Genomic DNA, 20259 nt, shown 5'->3' on the forward strand with positions numbered 1-20259 from the left:
GATTTTTTGATTATTTTTCACTCTTTTTTTATTTAAAGCATTACTTGAGTGAAAAGAAACACATTGCAACCGATTGGCATTAAAATAAATCAATTTAATTTTTTTTTGCAAAATTTCTCAAAAAAATCGTAAGGGGTAAGCCTTATGAAATTTTCGAGTTGAAAATTTTTTTGAATTTTTTTCTGATTTTTTATTCTTTTGTTAATTTAACGCATTATTTGAATGAAAAGAAACTTATTGCAACAAAATTCGCATTAAAATACATCATATTTATAAATTTTGCTAAATTACTCAAAAATGAGGAAAATTTTACATTTTCTCAAACAGGGTATGGAACTTGGTTCTTCGATTAACTTCTGGCACAGACATCTGAAGACATGGCCGTCCAAGAAGAAAATGTAGCCATTAATGTCATCTATCGACCACAGGTTAAAGATTGGCGATCCGTTGGATACCGACCGAGTTCTTGGCAAAATTTGGTGCAAAAATGAGGAAAATTTACATTTTCTCAAACAGGGTATGGAACTTGGTTCCTCTAATAACTTCTGACACAGACATCTGAGGGCATGGCCGTCCAAGAAGAAAATGTAGCCATTGGTGCCATCTATCGACCACAGGTTAAAGATTGGCGATCCGTTGGATACCGACCGACTTATAGCCAAAACTTTATGCAAAAATGAGACTTAGTAAATTTTTATATTTTTGATTTTTTTGATTTTTTGATTATTTTTCACTCTTTTTTTATTTAAAGCATTACTTGAGTGAAGAGAAACACATTGCAACCGATTGGCATTAAAATAAATCAAATTAATTTTTTTTGCAAAATTTCTCAAAAAAATCGTAAGGGGTAAGCCTTATGAAATTTTCGAGTTGAAAATTTTTTTGAAATTTTTTTCCGATTTTTTATTTTTTTGTTAATTTAACGCATTATTTGAGTGAAAAGAAACTTATTGCAACAAATTCGCATTAAAATATATCACATTTAAAAATTTTGCTAAATTGCTCAAAAATGTGGAAAATTTTACATTTTCTCAAACAGGGTATGGAACTTGGTTCGTCGAATAACTTCTGGCACAGACATCTGAGGGCATGGCTGTCCAAGAAGAAAATGTAGCCATTGGTGCCATCTATCGACCACAGGTTAAAGATTGGCGATCCGTTGGATACCGACCGACTTATAGCCAAAACTTTATGCAAAAATGAGACTTAGTAAATTTTTATATTTTTGATTTTTTTGATTTTTTGATTATTTTTCACTCTTTTTTTATTTAAAGCATTACTTGAGTGAAGAGAAACACATTGCAACCGATTGGCATTAAAATAAATCAAATTAATTTTTTTTTGCAAAATTTCTCAAAAAAACGTAAGGGGTAAGCCTTATGAAATTTTCGAGTTGAAAATTTTTTTGAAATTTTTTTCCGATTTTTTATTCTTTTGTTAATTTAACGCATTATTTGAGTGAAAAGAAACTTATTGCAACAAATTCGCATTAAAATATATCACATTTAAAAATTTTGCTAAATTGCTCAAAAATGTGGAAAATTTTACATTTTCTCAAACAGGGTATGGAACTTGGTTCCTCTAATAACTTCTGACACAGACATCTGAGGGCATGGCCGTCCAAGAAGAAAATGTAGCCATTGGTGCCATCTATCGACCACAGCTTAAAGATTGGCGAAAATTGGTGCAAAAATGAGGCTTAGAAAACTTCAACTAATTCGCATTAAAGTAAATCAATTTTGTTAAATTTCCCAAAAAAATAGCTAAGGCCTTAGGAGATTTATACCGAGGTTTTTTATGACTCTGAAATGAGTCGTTAAGCGAGCTGACTCATAATAAGGACTTATTCATTCTGAGTTGGTTCACTAAAAAGAGTTGTTATTCTCATCTCTAGTGTGTATGAGGAGAGCATGTTAGAAATGAAAAATAAATCGTGATCAGCGACTCATTTATCAGGAGACAAAGACAATACAAAGTGTTTGATGACCGGAACAATCGAAGATATCGACCGAAGATCAGTTGCCATTGCTGGACTGATTCGCCCGTAATAAGTAATTAGTTATGCCATGTGACGTCAACATTAAGTCTTCCAATGCTCACTACAAAAATGCCAGTAACAGCAACTGGCAAAAAATGAACAATTCCAAATTTATGAAACTGCAATAAAGAGTAGTTCAATTACCATTTTGAGTTTGATGTAATCATATCACAGATAGATAAACAAATCAATCCCTACTTTTATTCTATCACGGAAGTTATTCTGTTTATTATTATCTTTTCACTTCAAACATTCCATGAGACTATATTTCAAAGATTCAGTTGCCTATTTAGTCCAGATGTGATTGACTGAAAATGGTGATCATGTGAACCGCGCTCACATTCATGTCCATATTCATGATCAACAAAGTGGAATAGAACTCTTTGCAGACTCGAATCTATTTGTAGAGCTGCACAGGTTTCTATAATTAGGGCAATTCGCGTTCGATCGGCTTTAAACACCGTAACTCTGGAACAGATTCTGTTCCGATTCGAGTTCTAAAAAAGACAAAGACTCTTTTCAACACATGAAATTTTTTACGAAAATATACAAAACACTCACCAACGAACACCATTACATCCGTGAAAACTATTTGAACCGTTTCAACCTCAACTGCACATGAATAATTGAAGCATTACTCATCCCTTTCATCATTTCTGGATTGCACTAATGTAATCATAAATGTAGATACAAAAAAATCTCTTCAATTCAACACATCTAACAACACCACCACGAGCAAAGACATTGTTGTCACGAAATTAATATTCATTGAAAGCATTTCCCTTTCGAGAAGTGTGCATTAGCTGCCAGTGGAAAGGCTCGGTACTCGTACTAAAACATGGCGTTTCAAGCATGAGAGTCTATGAATGAGAGGTATTGTGTTGGAAGGTAAATTTATGCATAAAAGCCATAACCCAAGATAAAGGAGAATTATCGATAAATGCTTTACGTGGCGCTGTTTTTCTTTTTTTTTTTGAGGCGTTGTTCGCCTTCCCCGAGAACGTTCTTGGCCATTTGCATTTTCGTTGCGTTTTGCATTCTTGTGCGTGAAAAGAAAGATATTTCTTTTTCCTCTTATTTACTCGCCTTTTTTAAACCTTTGCATTAATAACATCTACCATCCGTTGTACACTTTTGAAACACAATCTTCGAGACTTATTACTTCGGTACGGTATGCACAACATCTTCTGTTCTCTGTCATATGTAAAAGCTACCTCGTTTCTTCATTATTTTCGGTGGGACCAAAAAGAAGAAAAAAACATAATCAACAAGCGCTTCAATGGCGCTATTTATTCTACGTTCGACAACTTCACATTAAGCTGCCTGCGGTTGCAGCATCAACCACGTTTTGATTTATTGAGGGGAACCATTTTTTGATTCGCCGTCGAATGTTTTTGGCCGCCATGCGCAAATCACGGTGCAAATTGATTGCTCAAAAGTCCTGAACGATCGGTAAGCGGGAGGTTACCCGATCGATTTGCGCGGCACACGGATACGCTGTATGATACCGGGGCATTGTACACGCATCGGCGGTTACCACCAATTGCGCAACAATGTTGCAGTCGGTCAGTTCAGCTTTTTTTTATATAAGTCGTACGAAACTTAAACACATTTTTATGCGGTTATGAAAAAAAATGTTATCGCCATGATGTATTGATACGCAATCGATCAAATTTGGTGCTGCTTTCGTAAAGGGAAGTGTGGCGAAAAAAATGCTCATGAATATGTGGGGAAATATTTCTTGAAGAATTTCATACAGCAGAAAGCATAAGTTGAGAGTAATTTGTTAAATCAAGATATTGCAAAATAAGTAGAAATTATATTTTTTATATATTAAATAAATAAAGAAAAACTGAACACAAATTAAGAGGTGCGATAAATGCTTTACGCAATCCTATACTTGACTCCAATCTTTTAGGCGCATCGATATGGGATAGTTGTTGGATATGGGAAGTTGTCGGAGCTACGTAGGCAACAACAAAATAATTGATTCGATTACTGTAGTAAGTGTGAATAAATCAGATGCAAATTGCCACTAATTCTGTGAAATCAAGCGCACTACAACACATCTGCCATCACCTCAACCGTAGTACTACACCGTATAAACTGCGACAGAGAGATAGAGAGAGAGATGAAGAATGTCACTGGATAGTGGCAAGATTTATGATCACCGGTTGTAGTGCTGCAGTACAACGTTTGCATCATCGGTACTTCAGTACCAAACGCCTACGGAGGTGCATCGGATCGTGGGGTGAGTGAGTAAGATGTCGCCGTGAGCGATCGTTGGCATATTGTTCCAGAGAATCTGCCCAGCTGAAACTCCCGGAGGTCGCGAATGGTAAATAGGCGACCATAAACCAGGGTGACAGACACTGTACGACCGCAAGGTTCTCTATCTAAAACCCTCCTAACCCTTCATCCCATCGCAATTTCCCTTTCGCGTGATACGCTAATTAACGATGCCATTTGCAGGTTATGAATCACTGAACCAGAACCGGTTCAGTTTAATGGGGTGGCGCGTACAACCCACCAACCGGGAGGTTAAATCAATCCTGGGCTGTGTGATGTTGGTAAGGTACAGGACAAACAATTTGCGACGGAACAGGCCATTTTTTAGCTTTACAGCAAAAGCTTCGGTCGTATTCGGTGTTTCATCAACGCTGTTATCATGGGAAGAAAAATTCTTTCCACACACGCTTGGCTAACTAAACGGGTTGATGAATAGGAGATGCACTGAACTAATCCCAGAATTAATTATTCAGTAATAAGTGTGCTGAAAGAATGGCTGGCTTGACCACGTGAGTGGGTTTTACCATTAGATTTGTATTTACATCCAAGGTATAATTATTTTTTTATTACAGTGCAGCACCGTTTTATCCGAGATCAAACATTAGCCGGATAATGGACCAGCACGGATAAAAGGTACATCTTTGTCTTTGATCAATAATTGAAGCCTTTACCATTTGTCCATATAGACATTAAAGATGATCTGTCAAATTGCGTTTTGAACTGTCATTGGTGAGTAACACGGATAAACTGTCATCCGGTTAAAAGTGTACCCGAATAAACGAAATTCACTGTATGTTCATGGAATATGTTCAAGTAGATAAAAGCAAAGTGTTTTTATTTTGTTTTTTTTTTAATAATAAACGGTCTAACACGATTTTCTATTACTTCTTGACATGACTTCTCCAATCGGTACATTATGAACCACAATAAATGTCACTTTTTTCTTTTTCAACACAAACAGAAAATAAAAACCCTCTGTTTAGCCAACGTTAGCTTAGCAAATCAGCCAAGGCAATCCTTATGAAATAATCTACGCTTATTACAAAATCATTACAAGTGCACGTTGCATGATGTTTGCATTCACGTTAGATCGCAGCGGTCATATATTTGAACCAGCACAAACGCAGAAACAAACGTGACACACCAGATGATCGAGTTCTTTGCTAACGCACTACTAACAGCTCGATTCAATAAAGCTACGGGAGAAACATTAGAACGCATCCGATGATAGACATTTACGTTTCGTGATGAGTTTTATGGCGTTTGCTTGTTAGCGACAGTACAGGCAACCATGATGGTGGCCCCCACCGCTTGAACAGCAGTTCGTAGTTCAACCCCCATATCAACGGGATCGTAAGATGTTTGATGGCTTTTACCCTGCCAGCACAAAGAGATATTCGATCGTGTGGGTCATGATCGATACCGTACAGCCGCAGCGCAGCGTATGTATGCGTGTCTGTAATCGGAGATTTTTGGACAAAAATTCATAAGTTGGGTACCTAAGACGGGTAAAATCGTAAACTGTGTGTAAAACATATTTTAACGAGTATGTTTTTATGGGTAACGCGTGTTGGAAACCGTAGCGATTGTCGACAATGTTTCGTTTTATGGTTGGACGAAATTATGAATTATGATCCATCCAGGCACCAGATTTGTTTGTTATGTGTCCGTAAATACGATTTTGTGTTAAATTAAGACAATATTTAATGTTTCTTTTCGCTGTTGGATAAGCGTTTATCGCAAATGAATTATTATAGTTGAAGTTAATGACGGTGTTCTTCGTCATTTGGTCCACCGTCTCCATTCTCATTGGTTTTGTTGGTTGAAATTGGATGCTCAGAGCAAGTAACCATTGAAAAATACAGTAATGTCAGATAGTCTCGGAGATATACGATACTTGATATAGGAAGATTTTAAAACTTGACAGTTAAATGATTTTATAGCAGATGAGTAAAATATTGCATGATAATGCCGTCAAATTCAAACCAGCTTATTTCTTATAATTTTTTTTTCCTTGAAAAAGTTGCTTTAAAGTTACGAGCAACGAAAATCCTATAAATTTCGACTAAAAACGAATGAAGGATTTTTCAGACTTTTTTCATGAATATGACTTTTCGTGAATATGACTTTTTTCATTAATTTTTTATTCGTTCAGCCTTGTTGTTCTTATCTGGTAAATATCGCCATGATACTTAAATCACAGCTAAAAAGCAATGGGCCTCGTTTTGGTAAATATCACACTTCACTATTATAAGCAAGAAGTTATTTTTTTGCTTGAAAATTAAGCAATAAACAGGAAAAACTTGCCAACAATCTGTAACTGATTGAATTCTCAATGTGTACAGAATTTCAGAAGACGTCATTTAACATTTAATTAATTTCAGGTTGATTAAAAATTTTTAATCCTCATACATGCATAATTTGAAAGTCAAACAAATAGCACACAGGTGCTAAAAACAGAGCAAAGCATTTTTCAGATGTAATAAAAGAATATTTCAATAGCCCACATGATTGCCACCGAAACGGCCCGAACGCCACTAGCTCAAACGTTCAAGCTCAAAGGGAGGGGAAAAAACACTAAAAAGAATACGTGAGGTAGTGGCAACTATTTCGGCAGAATCTAATTAGATGAACATGGTTTCCAACAAACCGCGAAAGAGGAAAAAAAGACTCGCTTCAAGTACCTAAACGTTTATTTCCGCCGGCGCTTCTGACGGTATGGAAACGAGCTAAACAACGTGAAGAAGAGAAAAAAAGTTGCACACACACAGCAGACAAGGATGTACAACAATAAACTCTGATACCATAAATCATTCACCATTATGGCAGTTTGAATAACCTCCGCAACAGTTCGGTACGCCAGCCAAAGCCTAGACGACGTGTACTGGGGCCCACCATTCGTGAGGATCAGCTTTTTGCGGACGTGTTGGCTTAAGGTAATACCTCCCAGCTCGTGTTACCCTGGGACGGAAACCCACACTAGCCCACCACCACCAGGTGACGAACCGGTCTCCAAGAATAGAACAGCTTCTGGCAGTGCGGTGAAGGGCTCCGCTTGTCGGACATGTGGTCCATGAAATGAGGAACTCATTCAGCAGACATGCGATTTCCTCATTTTATCACCACCTAATTGAATAGTCACGACACCGTCGACGAGAACTCTGGTTGCCTTGTACGGTAAAGCACGCCGAACGGTTGATGAGTGCGAATGTTGCCTGTTTTTTTACCGCTAATGTGGTAATCTTGGCCGTCTTGAAGCTGAAAAGCGACTCGCACCTAGAGCGGTTGGTGTGGTACGGTGTGTAACATAATTATAGCTAGATTTTTTTCAAGATACTCACACAGGTAGTATCAGCATCAGAGTTATGAAGATATTGCACCCGTTCATAAAGATTCTGATCGGTGATATTTGCAACCTGGACAGGTTTCAGGTCTGTACACAATTTGTTTAGCCGCTGCGGTTTACGACGCTCTTCAATTCGATTTCTTGGGCAAAAAAAAACTTAACCGGATGGGCTCGAGCGTTATGATCTTGCCAAAAATAAAAAGAAACACCCCGCCTGCAGCTTTTCCGAACGATTTATCATTGTGGCAAGCGCGACGTAATAATCGTAATCGATTCAATCGAATCTTCCTTTACTCCATCCCAGCGGTTAAAACCCGGTAATTGTGGGGACGTCTGCATCTTTGCTGCCCGGCTGAACCAATCTCATCTCTGCCCATCCTATGCCCCGGGATGTTCTATTCCGACCATCATGACCTTCAACTTGTCCGCAGTCGATCGAGAAACGAGCTCCAAACTACAAGCCGAACCGAACAATCGTCCTTTAAGACCCAAAACCTGCGATAGCATTCCGGCCCGAAAAACAAAATTCAAGAAATAGCAGAAGGAGGTAGCACATAACAGCAATAAAAAAAAACCGCATCTGAAACATATCTGCCAAAAACGAGCCACACCATCGTGTGGAGTTTGCGATCGACGCGTTTCGGTCTGGGGCGATTGTTGGTCTTCTTCGAAATAATTATCTTCATCTTTTGCCGAAACTTCATCTGGCTGTGGAGGCTGATGAAGGGTGAGAAGGTGGAAGGTGGGAGGGGGGGTCGACACCAGTAGAACCGATTCCGTACAGCCTCTCTTACCGTGGTTGGAACCGGTTCTGTGGCTTTTGTAATCACCTCCAGGCTCCGGTCGGTACGTCAAGTTTCCTGGTGTTGTATACCACGTTTCCTGGTTCTTGTCCAAAAAAGACTGTCTCGAGGATGCTTCTCAAGCGCCCTTTTCTAGTGGTTCTGCGGTAACAGAGCCACGTACCATTTCAAACCACATCGTGCACCCGCAGTGTACGTAAGGGTACGATGACAACAGCAAATCTTGCCTTCGAAAAACAACGGATCGGATGCACAAGTTGGATCACAGGTGAGGCAGATGCTTCAACGCGGATCTCAAGTCACACCGGTGACGATCCGGTGTGCACTATACGCTCAAGCACACCCTGTAGACATACGCACACAACCGCTGGACTCAACGCCACCTAGCCGCTTGAGTGTGGAATAAATTTATGGAATGATACTGGTGCGGCGATAAATAATGAACGATATTTATTCCGACGAGCCGGCGTCTGTTCCATCCACGGATATGGAGACCGGTTGGCATATTGGTACAACTCCACTCCACTCCACTCCAAAACACAGCAGCCCGCCCGTCCGCCTCTGCCAGGGCCAGCGGCCGGCAAAATGCGGAAGAGTGTGTTAAGGTCAATCAGTACCGGCCCGGTGAAGACCGTACATCGGGCCGATACCGTGAGACGAAACCGTTGAAACGAGCGTGAACCGTGCTGTGAAATCACGGAAATCCCAACCTATGTATACGCAACTGGATTGGTGGTGTAAAGGCCTGGTCTCAACTCTTTGTGATGCGATTGTACCGAATGGTGAACCATTTGATCGTGGTTAGTGTACGAGCTAAAGGCACGCGTACACGCGCGTAGATAAAAATAGTTAGCCGCCGTTCGTTCAGGGACGTTTTTTTTTCTTCAACAAAGCCGCTAACAGGGATGAGGCCGTCGAACTCACCGACAATACAGACGTTGGTCAAACATTTTGACGGTAAATACAGATGGTCATAAAGAAAATGGCATACGAGTTCAATACAGAGTTATTCTAGGTGTAAGATCTACAGCCCCAAGATATCAGAAGAAGCTGGAGTATTTTGTATAGAAATACAGTAGCGTAAGAGGAATGACAATAATTTTAAATGTTCCGAATCTGTCTTTTTACACGCTTAAAAATAATAAGTATCTATGAAGATGTTCGTGTATAGACTGAAGCCATGTAGATGTATAAAAATAAAATATTAAGCCAATATTGAGTTAAGGAAACGAAAAGAATACTCACGGCTTATAAAGACATCTTCAAGCTATGGAAAAAATATAGAATCAGTAAATAACACAAGTTACGGAATCATTTATGATCAGGATAAAGCATTGACTAACTCTGTCCAACAATGAACAACACATGCATTAAATGAATTTGCGTTAAGAACTCAACTAAGAGACGGAAACATGTTAGAAATGTGTCTGTTTAGATTAAATGAAAAATGGATTAGGAAATCGCAATAGTAATAAAAAATGTATCTGTAAATGTAAGCTGTAAATGTAAATGTAAATGTAAGCTGTTTTAAGACTTTACTATTTAGAACACGGTTGCAAAGATTCTCATCTGGAGAAATTGAAACGCGATTGCTTTAGTAAATTACTATTATAGTAAGCTAAAGTTATAGTGAATTATAGTACATAGTTGTTGTACGAGAATCGTCAAGCGGTGTACTTATTTATGAAAATGCCATAAAAACGAGGTTATTTATGGTAGTGTTCTCATTTATCGTTTTGATATTGATGAAGTGTCAACTGTTAATGATGAGAAATTCAAACATCAAGAGCAAAAGCTATAATTACAAATTTATTATGCTCCACTAGAGACATGTTCAATGTGCTAAGTAAATAAAACTGTTATCGAATAAGGAACTCTAAGTCTTCCTTCTACACTGATACCTACATACGTGAGATAATTCTTATCAAACCCTTCTGCACAACCATAAACCTATTGTTTATGATCCGTTTTACGGTATTATAACTACTTCCTCGTTACAGTACGTGTTCTAAAGCGGTGTCCGTATGCAACCATTACAATCACACCGCGGATCGTTGTTTACTAAACTGATTTCATAATAACAACAACTTACAGCAGTGTGCCGTTTGCGATTTGTGTTTCCACCGTTGAGGCCCTTGCCAAACGCCAACGCATTACAGTTGAAACACAATTTCCTGCTGTACGACTTTCGTTTTTTCATGTTTTTTCTTTTCTTTTTCTTTTTAGGGTTGATTTTTTTTTCATTTTGCAATTACAACGATCGGTAGCTAGCGCAGCATGTTGCAATTCACTTCTGGCTTAATTATAGACACCTCACAACTCGAATGGATCCACACTTAGCATGGTGGAACAAATCTTATTATAAGGTTTTTTTTTCGGGGCCCAGCTAACGCAACTCAAAAAAGCACCTTTGCAATAGCACAATTAATCCTCCATGACTCATCGGTGTGTGTGTGTCGTGCAGAAGGTGAGCAAACATCCCGAAAAATCCCACTCAACGTTCGTGTATGAATGGAGCGTAATTGAAGCACCGGTGTCGTGATGATGTGCTGGTGAACTTGGAAGGTAGCGGTGGAGTCATCGTCACAACATGAATTTGATTGATTGGTTAATTGAGGCATTATTCATCACCGTGTATACCTCGCCGGGATTGCATGTTTAACTTGATGGGATGTCCAGTACGGAGCTTCCACTTAATTAGCTCTCATGTCAGGGAATATGAAGTGAAAAAAATGAATCATAAAAGCTCGTTTCAAAGATAAACAAAAAGATGGTTAAAGTACTCTATTTTTGCGTATTTAGCCTACTCAGAGCTGAAGTAATGTTACTAATATTGCAAAAAATTCCCAAAGATTTAATCACAAATCTTTAGAGACGAGCAATTCAAATGAATCATCCTTGATGATTCTTTCTAATTATTAATCATATGAAATCTCCATAGATTCTTGAGTCTCTGAAGAATCCAGAATTTCTGAAGATTCTTGAGTCTCTGAAAATTCATGAATTTCTGAAGATTCTTGAGTCTCTGAAGATTCAGATAAAACTCTTCAATCAAATTTATGACTCGGAATCAACTTCATTTAAACGCGAGGATAAATAAATAGAAATAAGAGTAAATAATATTCCACACAACATCTTCGTTTTCGTTAACAATTATTCTAATTTTAAAATTAATTTCTCTAAGGTAATTAACCACTCATCATTAAAATAATCTTCAGTTCGCATATTCTATTTACCGTCACAATTTCAAAACTTCTGCTTTAGCTTATTGTTTAGCTTCTTCAAGCTTATATTACTCAACGACATAGTTTTTGGGCAAATAATTGAAAACATACCCAAAACGTGTAACTTTAATTTCCCTTTCCCTTTTGCGGACGACATTAAACATGTTGACATGTGCGTATGATGAATGGATGACCAGCCATTGGTTTACCTCATCCACTCCCCGGGCCCGGGGCCTTTAAACCGTGACGAATTACATTACGGCCAGCGAAAGAGATAACTACCGATCAAGCGAATCCATCCTGTAACGGCATGCGCGGGGAAGGTTTTTTTTTTGCCATCGAAATCTCACGCACGCAATCATGAACACTAGACTGACCCCAAAGGAGCCAGAAAAATAAGGCAACTCTGCAGCAGACACAACTGACCAGTCGCAAGTGGCCGCCACCAAGTGGGTGTGTGTGTGTCTGTGGTGTGTGAATCGTCACGGTGCATGGATTACGCCATATACGTATGCACGTTAAGGCACACACGGCGGCGTTTGCTCACTGCACTACTGCAAGGAAGAAGCATTTGCTGGCTAGCCGTGGCCAAGCAATTGGAAGCCGTGCAATGTTTTGCTACCATACACGTTACATTACCAGCTTCGGTAAAATATTTCACCTCCATTTTCCTTTACCTCACATACGCTGTAACGGTCGTGATCCTGCTGCTGTGACGTAACGGAGGCAGACTTCGGTGCAAATGGCTTTTTCCTCTGCGTTATTTCATAGAGGCAGCGGCTAGTTGCAAACGGCATGCCGCCAGATCGGAATCGGGGTAGTTTTTTTTTTGCTTTGCTTGCTTGTTTTGTGTTGGTAAAGCGTCTGCTACCACGGTCAGCGCTACTGAATCGAAAGGAAAATCAACGCAGTTTTGGATAAATGCGGCCATTGTTTACTTTTAACACCTCGATGTGAAGCTGCGTACCGTACCAATGATCAACGACTTTGAGGCTTTCTTTTTACCATGGTCATGAGCTTTTCTCTGTCTCTCTCTCTCTCTCTCCCTCTTTTCCCCTTTTCCATCACTGTACGAAATGCACATTGCACAACACCATTGTGTGTCACTTGGTTTCAAATGCAAACGAGCAAATGCTGCGAATGCTCATTAAATCACGCCGGAAAAGTTGTTGCTAGTGCTTTTTACAAAGTCCACTACTAAGAGGAACTTGAGCCTGTAGCTGGCTGCTTATCGCCGATCTTTTAAAACTCGCGCACTAAGAGAGCACGTTGACTCTTTATGCAAGTGCGCTACAAAATAGCATCTTGATGGCATTTTATTTCGTCATTATGCAAGTCCTAAACAATGAAATTCCACCAGCTTCACGTGAACGCTTCTCTTATGAGTGATTTTAAATTTAAATCTAATAAATTTATTTTTAAGCACTACCTATTTCCTATCTGAAATCACCCGTATTTAAATAGATCTCATCCCGATCGGCTTTAAAATGTAACGGATCATCTTAATTTTGCATCCCGCCTGATGAGTTGCAGCGTTTATATTTCATGCCCAGCAAGGGCATGACAGTTCAACAGGGAAAACAATGGAAATGCTGCCAACTACCAGGTGCAGGTCAAATATTGCAACGAAATCGCTTACGAAAAGGTCATAAAAAATGAATACACGAAAAAAAACAAATAAAATGAAATGCTCACTGAATTGGGAAAGAGGTGAAAGTGAAAGCAAAGCCGGCCCGCGGCCTGCGGTTTTTGTGGTCACGCTCTAATTATTGATGAAGGCGAGACACCTTACCGAACAGACAGACGCGTCGAGTGTTATAAATATTATTTATTTATTGTATGCATGGGAATCGAAATGTTGACTAGCTTTTGGTGCAAATTCTCTTACCCTGGCTATACACCGGCAGTTCTTTCACTGCACTATACACCGGCAGTTCTTTTTGAATAGGGATTTTCCGCAACAGGAAAACTTTCCATTCCCGTGCAAAGGAACTTCTAGGGTAATAAAGTTTAAGTGCGGAAGGCATTAAAAATTCTTTTTTTTTTAATTATGATTCTGGAAAGCATTATCCAAGAGAATTTACAGAGTTTAATGCTATTCTTTAAAGAATCATCTGCGATCTTGCCTCATTTGTCATGCCAGAGTAGTTTTCATAAGCTTCGGAACCTCACATTAGGATTTTACTCCAATATACTGCAGCATTTTGTGTTTCATGTCTTGTCTATGACAATTGGATATGAAATTCAATTCTCAGTTTTTTGTGAAATAGAATTAGATATAGAAATATCACACACTAAATTTGCTTATATGCAGTTTTTATGCGGATGAACTCAAAAGTCAAGCATTGATATGTAATGCTATTGATTCTGCTCTCTCTGAAATAGATCTGCAGGAGTTCACAGTATACTGCAACAGTTAAATCTATGGTAAAACCTGAAGATGTTCATATCAGGCATTTCTTGAGATTAACACTATGATAATGCTAGTCAATTCTTATGTTTATGGAGGATGAAAGATGAGGAGTCGGAACCCATAAAGCTACATGCTCAAGAAATTATCAGAATATTGGTTAAATCTCATGAACTTGAAAACAGTTATCCCATAATACATCAGAACTCTTCATTTGGCTCAATTTAAAACATCCTTACCAAATGTCTGCAATTGAACTCTGACCACATTTTACCAACCATTCGATAGTATGTCAGAACATTCCTTTTGACTCTGAAACATTCATGCCATATGTCTATACCAGGGCTCCGACCACATTAAAACATTCGAGTTGCTAGTATGGAGATTTCTAGGCATTATCATTTGTACGAATTTGGTCCAACATTCGCAGTCCATCGCTAATATCCTCAAGAACCTCCTGACTCTTTGTACACCAGAAAATACCCAATGAGAAGCTACTCCCATTAAAAGAATAATATATCTTCATCCGGAAGATCGATTTTGAATCAATCATTTGTTGCTTTTTTAAAAACCCACACCAACTGATTCGCCACTAAAATGCTTGGAATTTGCTGAAACACATTTATTATGGAATATCTTTTGTTTATCTGTCTTGCGTCAGATACCGAAAAAAACATTATGTTTGGTCTATTTTCTTCACATTAATAATTTGTATTAAAAAAACTAAAGATTGGTTAAATCAAACCCACCGAATTATAAAATGTTTTTGTAATAAACCAACATTTTCAATCAAGCCTGTTAACATGATAAACATTCTTATTTTGGCCTTCATGCTGTTTGTTTGTATAAACCAGCGTGTGTTGGGTTTTTCTTTTCTTAACCCCGACTTATCTTCCATTCGTTGCCAAATAGTATCACAGTGTTTTTTTTCATGCTCCTCTGTGGTTTAAACGCACGAATCCAAATATGTATAAAAACACCTAAGCAAACAGACCAATCTTCTTTCGTAGGGTTCTACTCGCTCCATACATCATTCTGTGCCGATGGACCGCTTCATGTTGATACCGCGCGACGACGCACTTCCTGTGCGAGGACAACGGGGTCGGTAAACCATTTTGTGGCCCCATGCTGCACGGAGCGATAATGCGAACGATCGATACGGCAGTTTATTAACTCTGCAATACATATATTATGCATTCGTTGCGGCCTAATGTTTGCACAATTTGCGTCCCCGGAATCTTACAATCTCCGTGGGTCTGGGATGAGGTTTCGTTTTTATTGCTGTTTGGTTTTTCTTGCTTTACTTGCTCAATCTTCCCCCTATCGTGCAGTAGACCCTGAACCTAACCAAACTCGAACTCGAAGCGATCGCATCGTTGGACGACGTTTGGGTAATGTTTGAACAAGTTTTTTCGCACACAAAAAAAGGAAGAAAAAAACGAAACAACCGTCAACTTGTCCAAACACTGTGAGGCTTTCCTCAATGTCCAAACAACCAGCCACAACCTTTCGTACAAGACCCGCAGGAACAGACGAACCGATGTGTGGAACGGTGTGCGTCGAATCAAACAGATACCGGAGCAAGGCCCTGGAGGACCAAGACTTCAGCCAAGGGGGGAATAGCACGAGGCTGCCACGCGTATGACACCCAAATCTAATGTTCGAGGTCAGTCTCGAAACGCACACCTTCCTTCGCTAGCCGCCCCGAAATTAACACACGCAACTTGGACTATTTTTTCGTCCAGTTTTTTGTTTTTTGACATCTGATGCCGGGCACGTCCACGTGCGTCGAACTTTGACAGTTACGAGCGACGATCATCCGGCGGTTTGGATTGGGTTTTTTTTTTGTTTCTTCAGCAATCGTATTCCAGCTTCAACTTTCAACGGCACGCAAATGTGTGTTGTTTGGGACGCTCTTCAAGCGATCATTATTCATGTGACGCGCGAGTCGCCTTGACTTCTGTAAGACAGTGCGATGGAGGGAAAAGTGGTGCGGTTGTTTCTTAACATTGTGCTGCATTCTAGACGACCGTGTTTGTTTTGTTTTTACGATCACCAACCGGCACACACATTAGTAGTGAAACATACAGTTTGTAAATTATCACTTATACATTCTGAGCCATACCATCTTCCCCCCACGGGGGGCAACCTTTTGCAACAAACTCTTTCCTTCTCGTTTTACTTTGCACTCAAGCGATCACCGTTCCTGTGCAATGCTTTTCACTCCTTGAAATTAATTCAACACCGATCCAGACTGAACTCAGATCCGGTCGGTGGGATTAGACCACAGTAGTCGCGTTTGATGTGTCGCGATATGTTTGTCTCCTCACGTATTCAGCATTATTCATTTCTCTCACCAACTGCCCGATCTCTGATGGTCATCCTCCAGCTGTGGGATACATGAATGGGGATGTTCATCTCCAATTCTACCAAGCAGGACAAGTTACAACTGTACCGCACCGTGACGTTGACTGTTCGCATATGTATAAAGGTGTCGGTTTGCTTGCAATTGCCCTTTTACCGGTTGTCTGAAGCGTATTACCGTGGTGTGACATCCAACAACAAGAGAAGGACAGGAGGACTGATTGCCATACTGACTGTGACTTCTGCAAGGACTGTCTATCTTGTTTAAGGTGTATGTAAACTACTGGAATAGTTTAAGAGGCGATTCAGATCGACAAAGATCATAGAACCTATGTAGGAACAATTATTGAAAAAGTTTGATTGGAGTAAGGCTTTTGCTGAAAATTTGTTTGTTCTCCTGGACATTTAGATTTATGAAGATCCTACGATTTAAAAGATTTAGATGTTAGATACTGAGAACTTAAGATTAAAGTCTAATGATGTAGATGTACAAAACATTCGACGCCATCATTTGCAAATAGATTTAAGAATGTCTTCAATAAAAACTTGAATATTGGAATATTGGAATACTTGGAATATTGAAAGTCTGTCCTATACGTTTGGAGTATCGTACAAGAGACTTCTTGAACTTTAAATTTTTTTAAGGATCCCCAAACGAACCTGCTTCAATAGCAACAACTCTTCGTGCTTACGGACGACAACGCAATGCTTCTTCAGATGATAACTTTAATCTCAAATGATCGAGGGTAACTTTTCGTGATGTCGTGATCTTTGGTTTTACTGGAGAGAATCAAAATCAATTTCCGGCTGATCTTCCGAAAACGACGAAGAGTTTAATCCTTCAAGGATATTAGATTTACTCAACTTTCCAAAATTCCCCGTCATTCATATAGTCTCTACGAAGATCGCCAAAATACAATTATAGGCTGTTCCAAGTGTTTATCGGAAAATATTTTGTTTAAATGGAACTAGTCTGCTAACTTAAAGTTTATCTGTTAAAGATATTTGAGACATTTTTGATCTATTAGAACACTAATTAAAAACAAACAAAATAAAGCAAACTTTAAAAAATGTTACATTTCTTCGTAGTAATAAAAAAGTAATCAATTAAAAAGTGACCAAAAGATCTAGAATACCTAGAATGTTAATGAAGCGAAAAGCTGTCTTCTTGTCGCACAGTAAAGAAATATGTTTCAAAAAGAAAACGAATCTAAACGCCAGGCGACAGCCTAATTGAGGATAATTAAAACCCATAGCGTACAAGCGAACGATAAAACGGTCCACACGATCTGTTCGCTGTTAGTCGAACCGTTGTCATAAGCAAGGCAAGAGGAGCGGAATTTCCCAACCGATACCAAGAGGAACCATGAAAAAACAAAGCAAACAAAAAATGGCAAGCAACGAAACAGTTCGAATAGCCACAGACAGTTAGTGCTATTATTGTTTCATATTTTTAAATTAGTCTAAATTGGTCCCGAAGAAGCAAACGAATAAACCACGATCTTCGGGACCTGATGGGCTAATTTAGTCATTCAGTGTGTTTCTCCTCCTGCGAACATCGTATCGCACAAGGGGTGTGCGGTTCTGCCAATAAAAAAGGGGTTAAAGCCGTCGAACGAATGTGGATCACCCGGTTCGGTTGTCGGACTTTGATTACCTCAAACGACCAGAACGCAGATCGTTCATGTGACCCATGAGCGGGTGTCGAACCGCGGTAAGAACCATTTCCACCCTAAGTCGGATGGAGTAGGGTGCCTGTGGGGCAGTAGCTTAAAGTCCCATGCAGGACGTTTTTCTCCAAACTATACAGCACGGGTAAACCGCAAATGCAGCATAACTTCCTTGCAAAAGCGTAACCATGGATGGTGTGTGTGGTGGTACGAATTTAAAATAAATTGATCTTTATTTAACACCAGCCATCTCTACCGGTCGGTACAACGTTGGAGGTTTGGTGCCGCATCTCTTGGACAAAACCGGCCCAACTGCACATCACACAACATCAGTGTGCAATCATTCATCCACCAAACTCGGCGCACACAGCACGTCGATTTTATATTCATTTGCACGGGTTATGCGCTTGATTAATTCGTCAATTGAAGATCGGATCAGAGATGATGGTACGCTTTTATTTGGTAACCCCTACACTTCAAACCCGTTATTTGATTTACATTCACTGTTTCTGTAACTTATTAACATGACAAAAGATAGCACCAGTGGTTGACGAGCTTGTTTGTGTATTTGTATTTTTTTTATTCGAACAATTCTTTTTACAACCAGAAAGACGCCGGGAGAAAAAGGCGATCATTCATTTCGGGAACAATCATTCGACACAGGATGTGTGCATTTTGCTTGATTTTGTTGTTCGTGCCGAGGTTCGTGATGGAGGACCCCTTTCGTGACGAAAATGATGGTTCACTCCTTTGTTGCTGTTGCCAGTATTCTGCAGGCCTTGATTAATCATAATTATTTATGCATTCTTTTCCCACTGAACCGAGTATTGTCGGCGATGCAAGAACTTTCGGCTGCGGATGCATTCTTCGACATATCTTTTTTTCACAACCTGTCATGTTTGTGGGTTCAAAGATTGTTTTAAATTGAAAGTATGGCTTTCAAATTCGTAACAAATTTTACGCCAGAAGCTAATGAAAAAAGTTCTACAATGTTTTGTAATTGAGATACAAATAATAGAATTTTAAATAAATATTATTAAAAGTAAGAAAAAGGAAGGATCACATATGTGTGGCAAGTGTTGGTACAAGTAAACAAGGAAACAAACAAGAACACTGAAAGAGCACGTACCAAGGGATGTTTAAAAGTAAACGAAAGTGTTAACAACGCACTATTAAAGTGTTTCCCTTTTTTATTCTAATGAGTATTACCACACTATTCTCGTTTCAGTTAAACTCCCCGTACATTCGGTGGGGAATATTTTTCACCGAACACTCTGAAGAAACATTTGCTCAAACAGAACCTTTCAGAACAGCCCTGGCATTAACTGTGTAACGCTGGCAAAGACGGAACTCGTTAGGAACTCTCTTCATCTTCTGTTTATTTTCAGGAGAACAGCTTTACCCAACCCATAAATACACATTCTTTAGCGTTCTCGCACACATCAGAAAAAGCAAGCAGAGACAACCGTGCAAGCAAACGGACGATCGTCAAAACCTTTCAAAGAAGCAAGATGGAAAATAAATACAACGCTCTCCTGCCGCGTCACAAACGATTCCGAGCCATTGGTGAAGTGAAGATGTGAGTGAGCAAAAAAAAAACCTTTGGGCACATAAATGCGACAAACGAGACGCGTTCTTCAAGCGGCTTGTTTTCATGAATGACGGACTCAAACGGAAGACTGCGTTGACAGCTCATGAAGGGACATATTTGCCGCCCGATCGACAGAAGAGACCCCCACAAAGCAGAAATCCGCCACAAAGAAGAACGATGGATATGTTTTTTTCTTTCTTTTCATTTTACTCTCGCTGGCAGTTCCGTGTGGCGATATACATTGCTAACATCTTGGGCTGGAAAATCGTGAAAATTTTTTCATGATAAATCGAGGTCAATTCTGAAGAATTAAGGTTTCAAATTGCTAAATTAAGCAAGCAGTTTCATACTCTAGAATGTACGAGCTACTATATCAAAAACCTCCCAGCTTTCCTTCACTTATCACTTTGCTATAAAATATCGAGGGCTCAACCGGGATTTGAACCCGGGACCTCTCGCACCCGAAGCGAGAATCATACCCCTAGACCATTGAGCCGACAGAAAAAATAGAAGACACACACATA

At 39.3% G+C, this 20259-nt stretch overlaps 1 long non-coding RNA gene and 1 other non-coding gene across 3 annotated transcripts; one reads left to right on the forward strand and one right to left on the reverse strand.

Annotated features, from left to right (window-relative positions):
- Positions 1–3720: 3720 nt before the first annotated feature.
- LOC125770386 (uncharacterized) lies at positions 3721–6253 on the forward strand. 2 transcript variants are annotated; one of them, XR_007419202.1, is made up of 3 exons: positions 3721–4376; positions 4511–4836; positions 4900–6253. It is a non-coding gene; the product is annotated as an uncharacterized LOC125770386 (long non-coding RNA). The 2 variants fall into 2 exon arrangements; XR_007419203.1 differs by having other exon boundaries at positions 3721–4289.
- A 13906-nt stretch (positions 6254–20159) lies between these two features.
- On the reverse strand, positions 20160–20231 carry Trnap-cgg (transfer RNA proline (anticodon CGG)). The gene has a single exon. It is a non-coding gene; the product is annotated as a tRNA-Pro (tRNA).
- Positions 20232–20259: the final 28 nt, after the last annotated feature.

Source organism: Anopheles funestus, chromosome 3RL (genome assembly GCF_943734845.2).
Source record: "Anopheles funestus chromosome 3RL, idAnoFuneDA-416_04, whole genome shotgun sequence".
Taxonomy (NCBI): Eukaryota; Metazoa; Arthropoda; class Insecta; order Diptera; family Culicidae; genus Anopheles; species Anopheles funestus.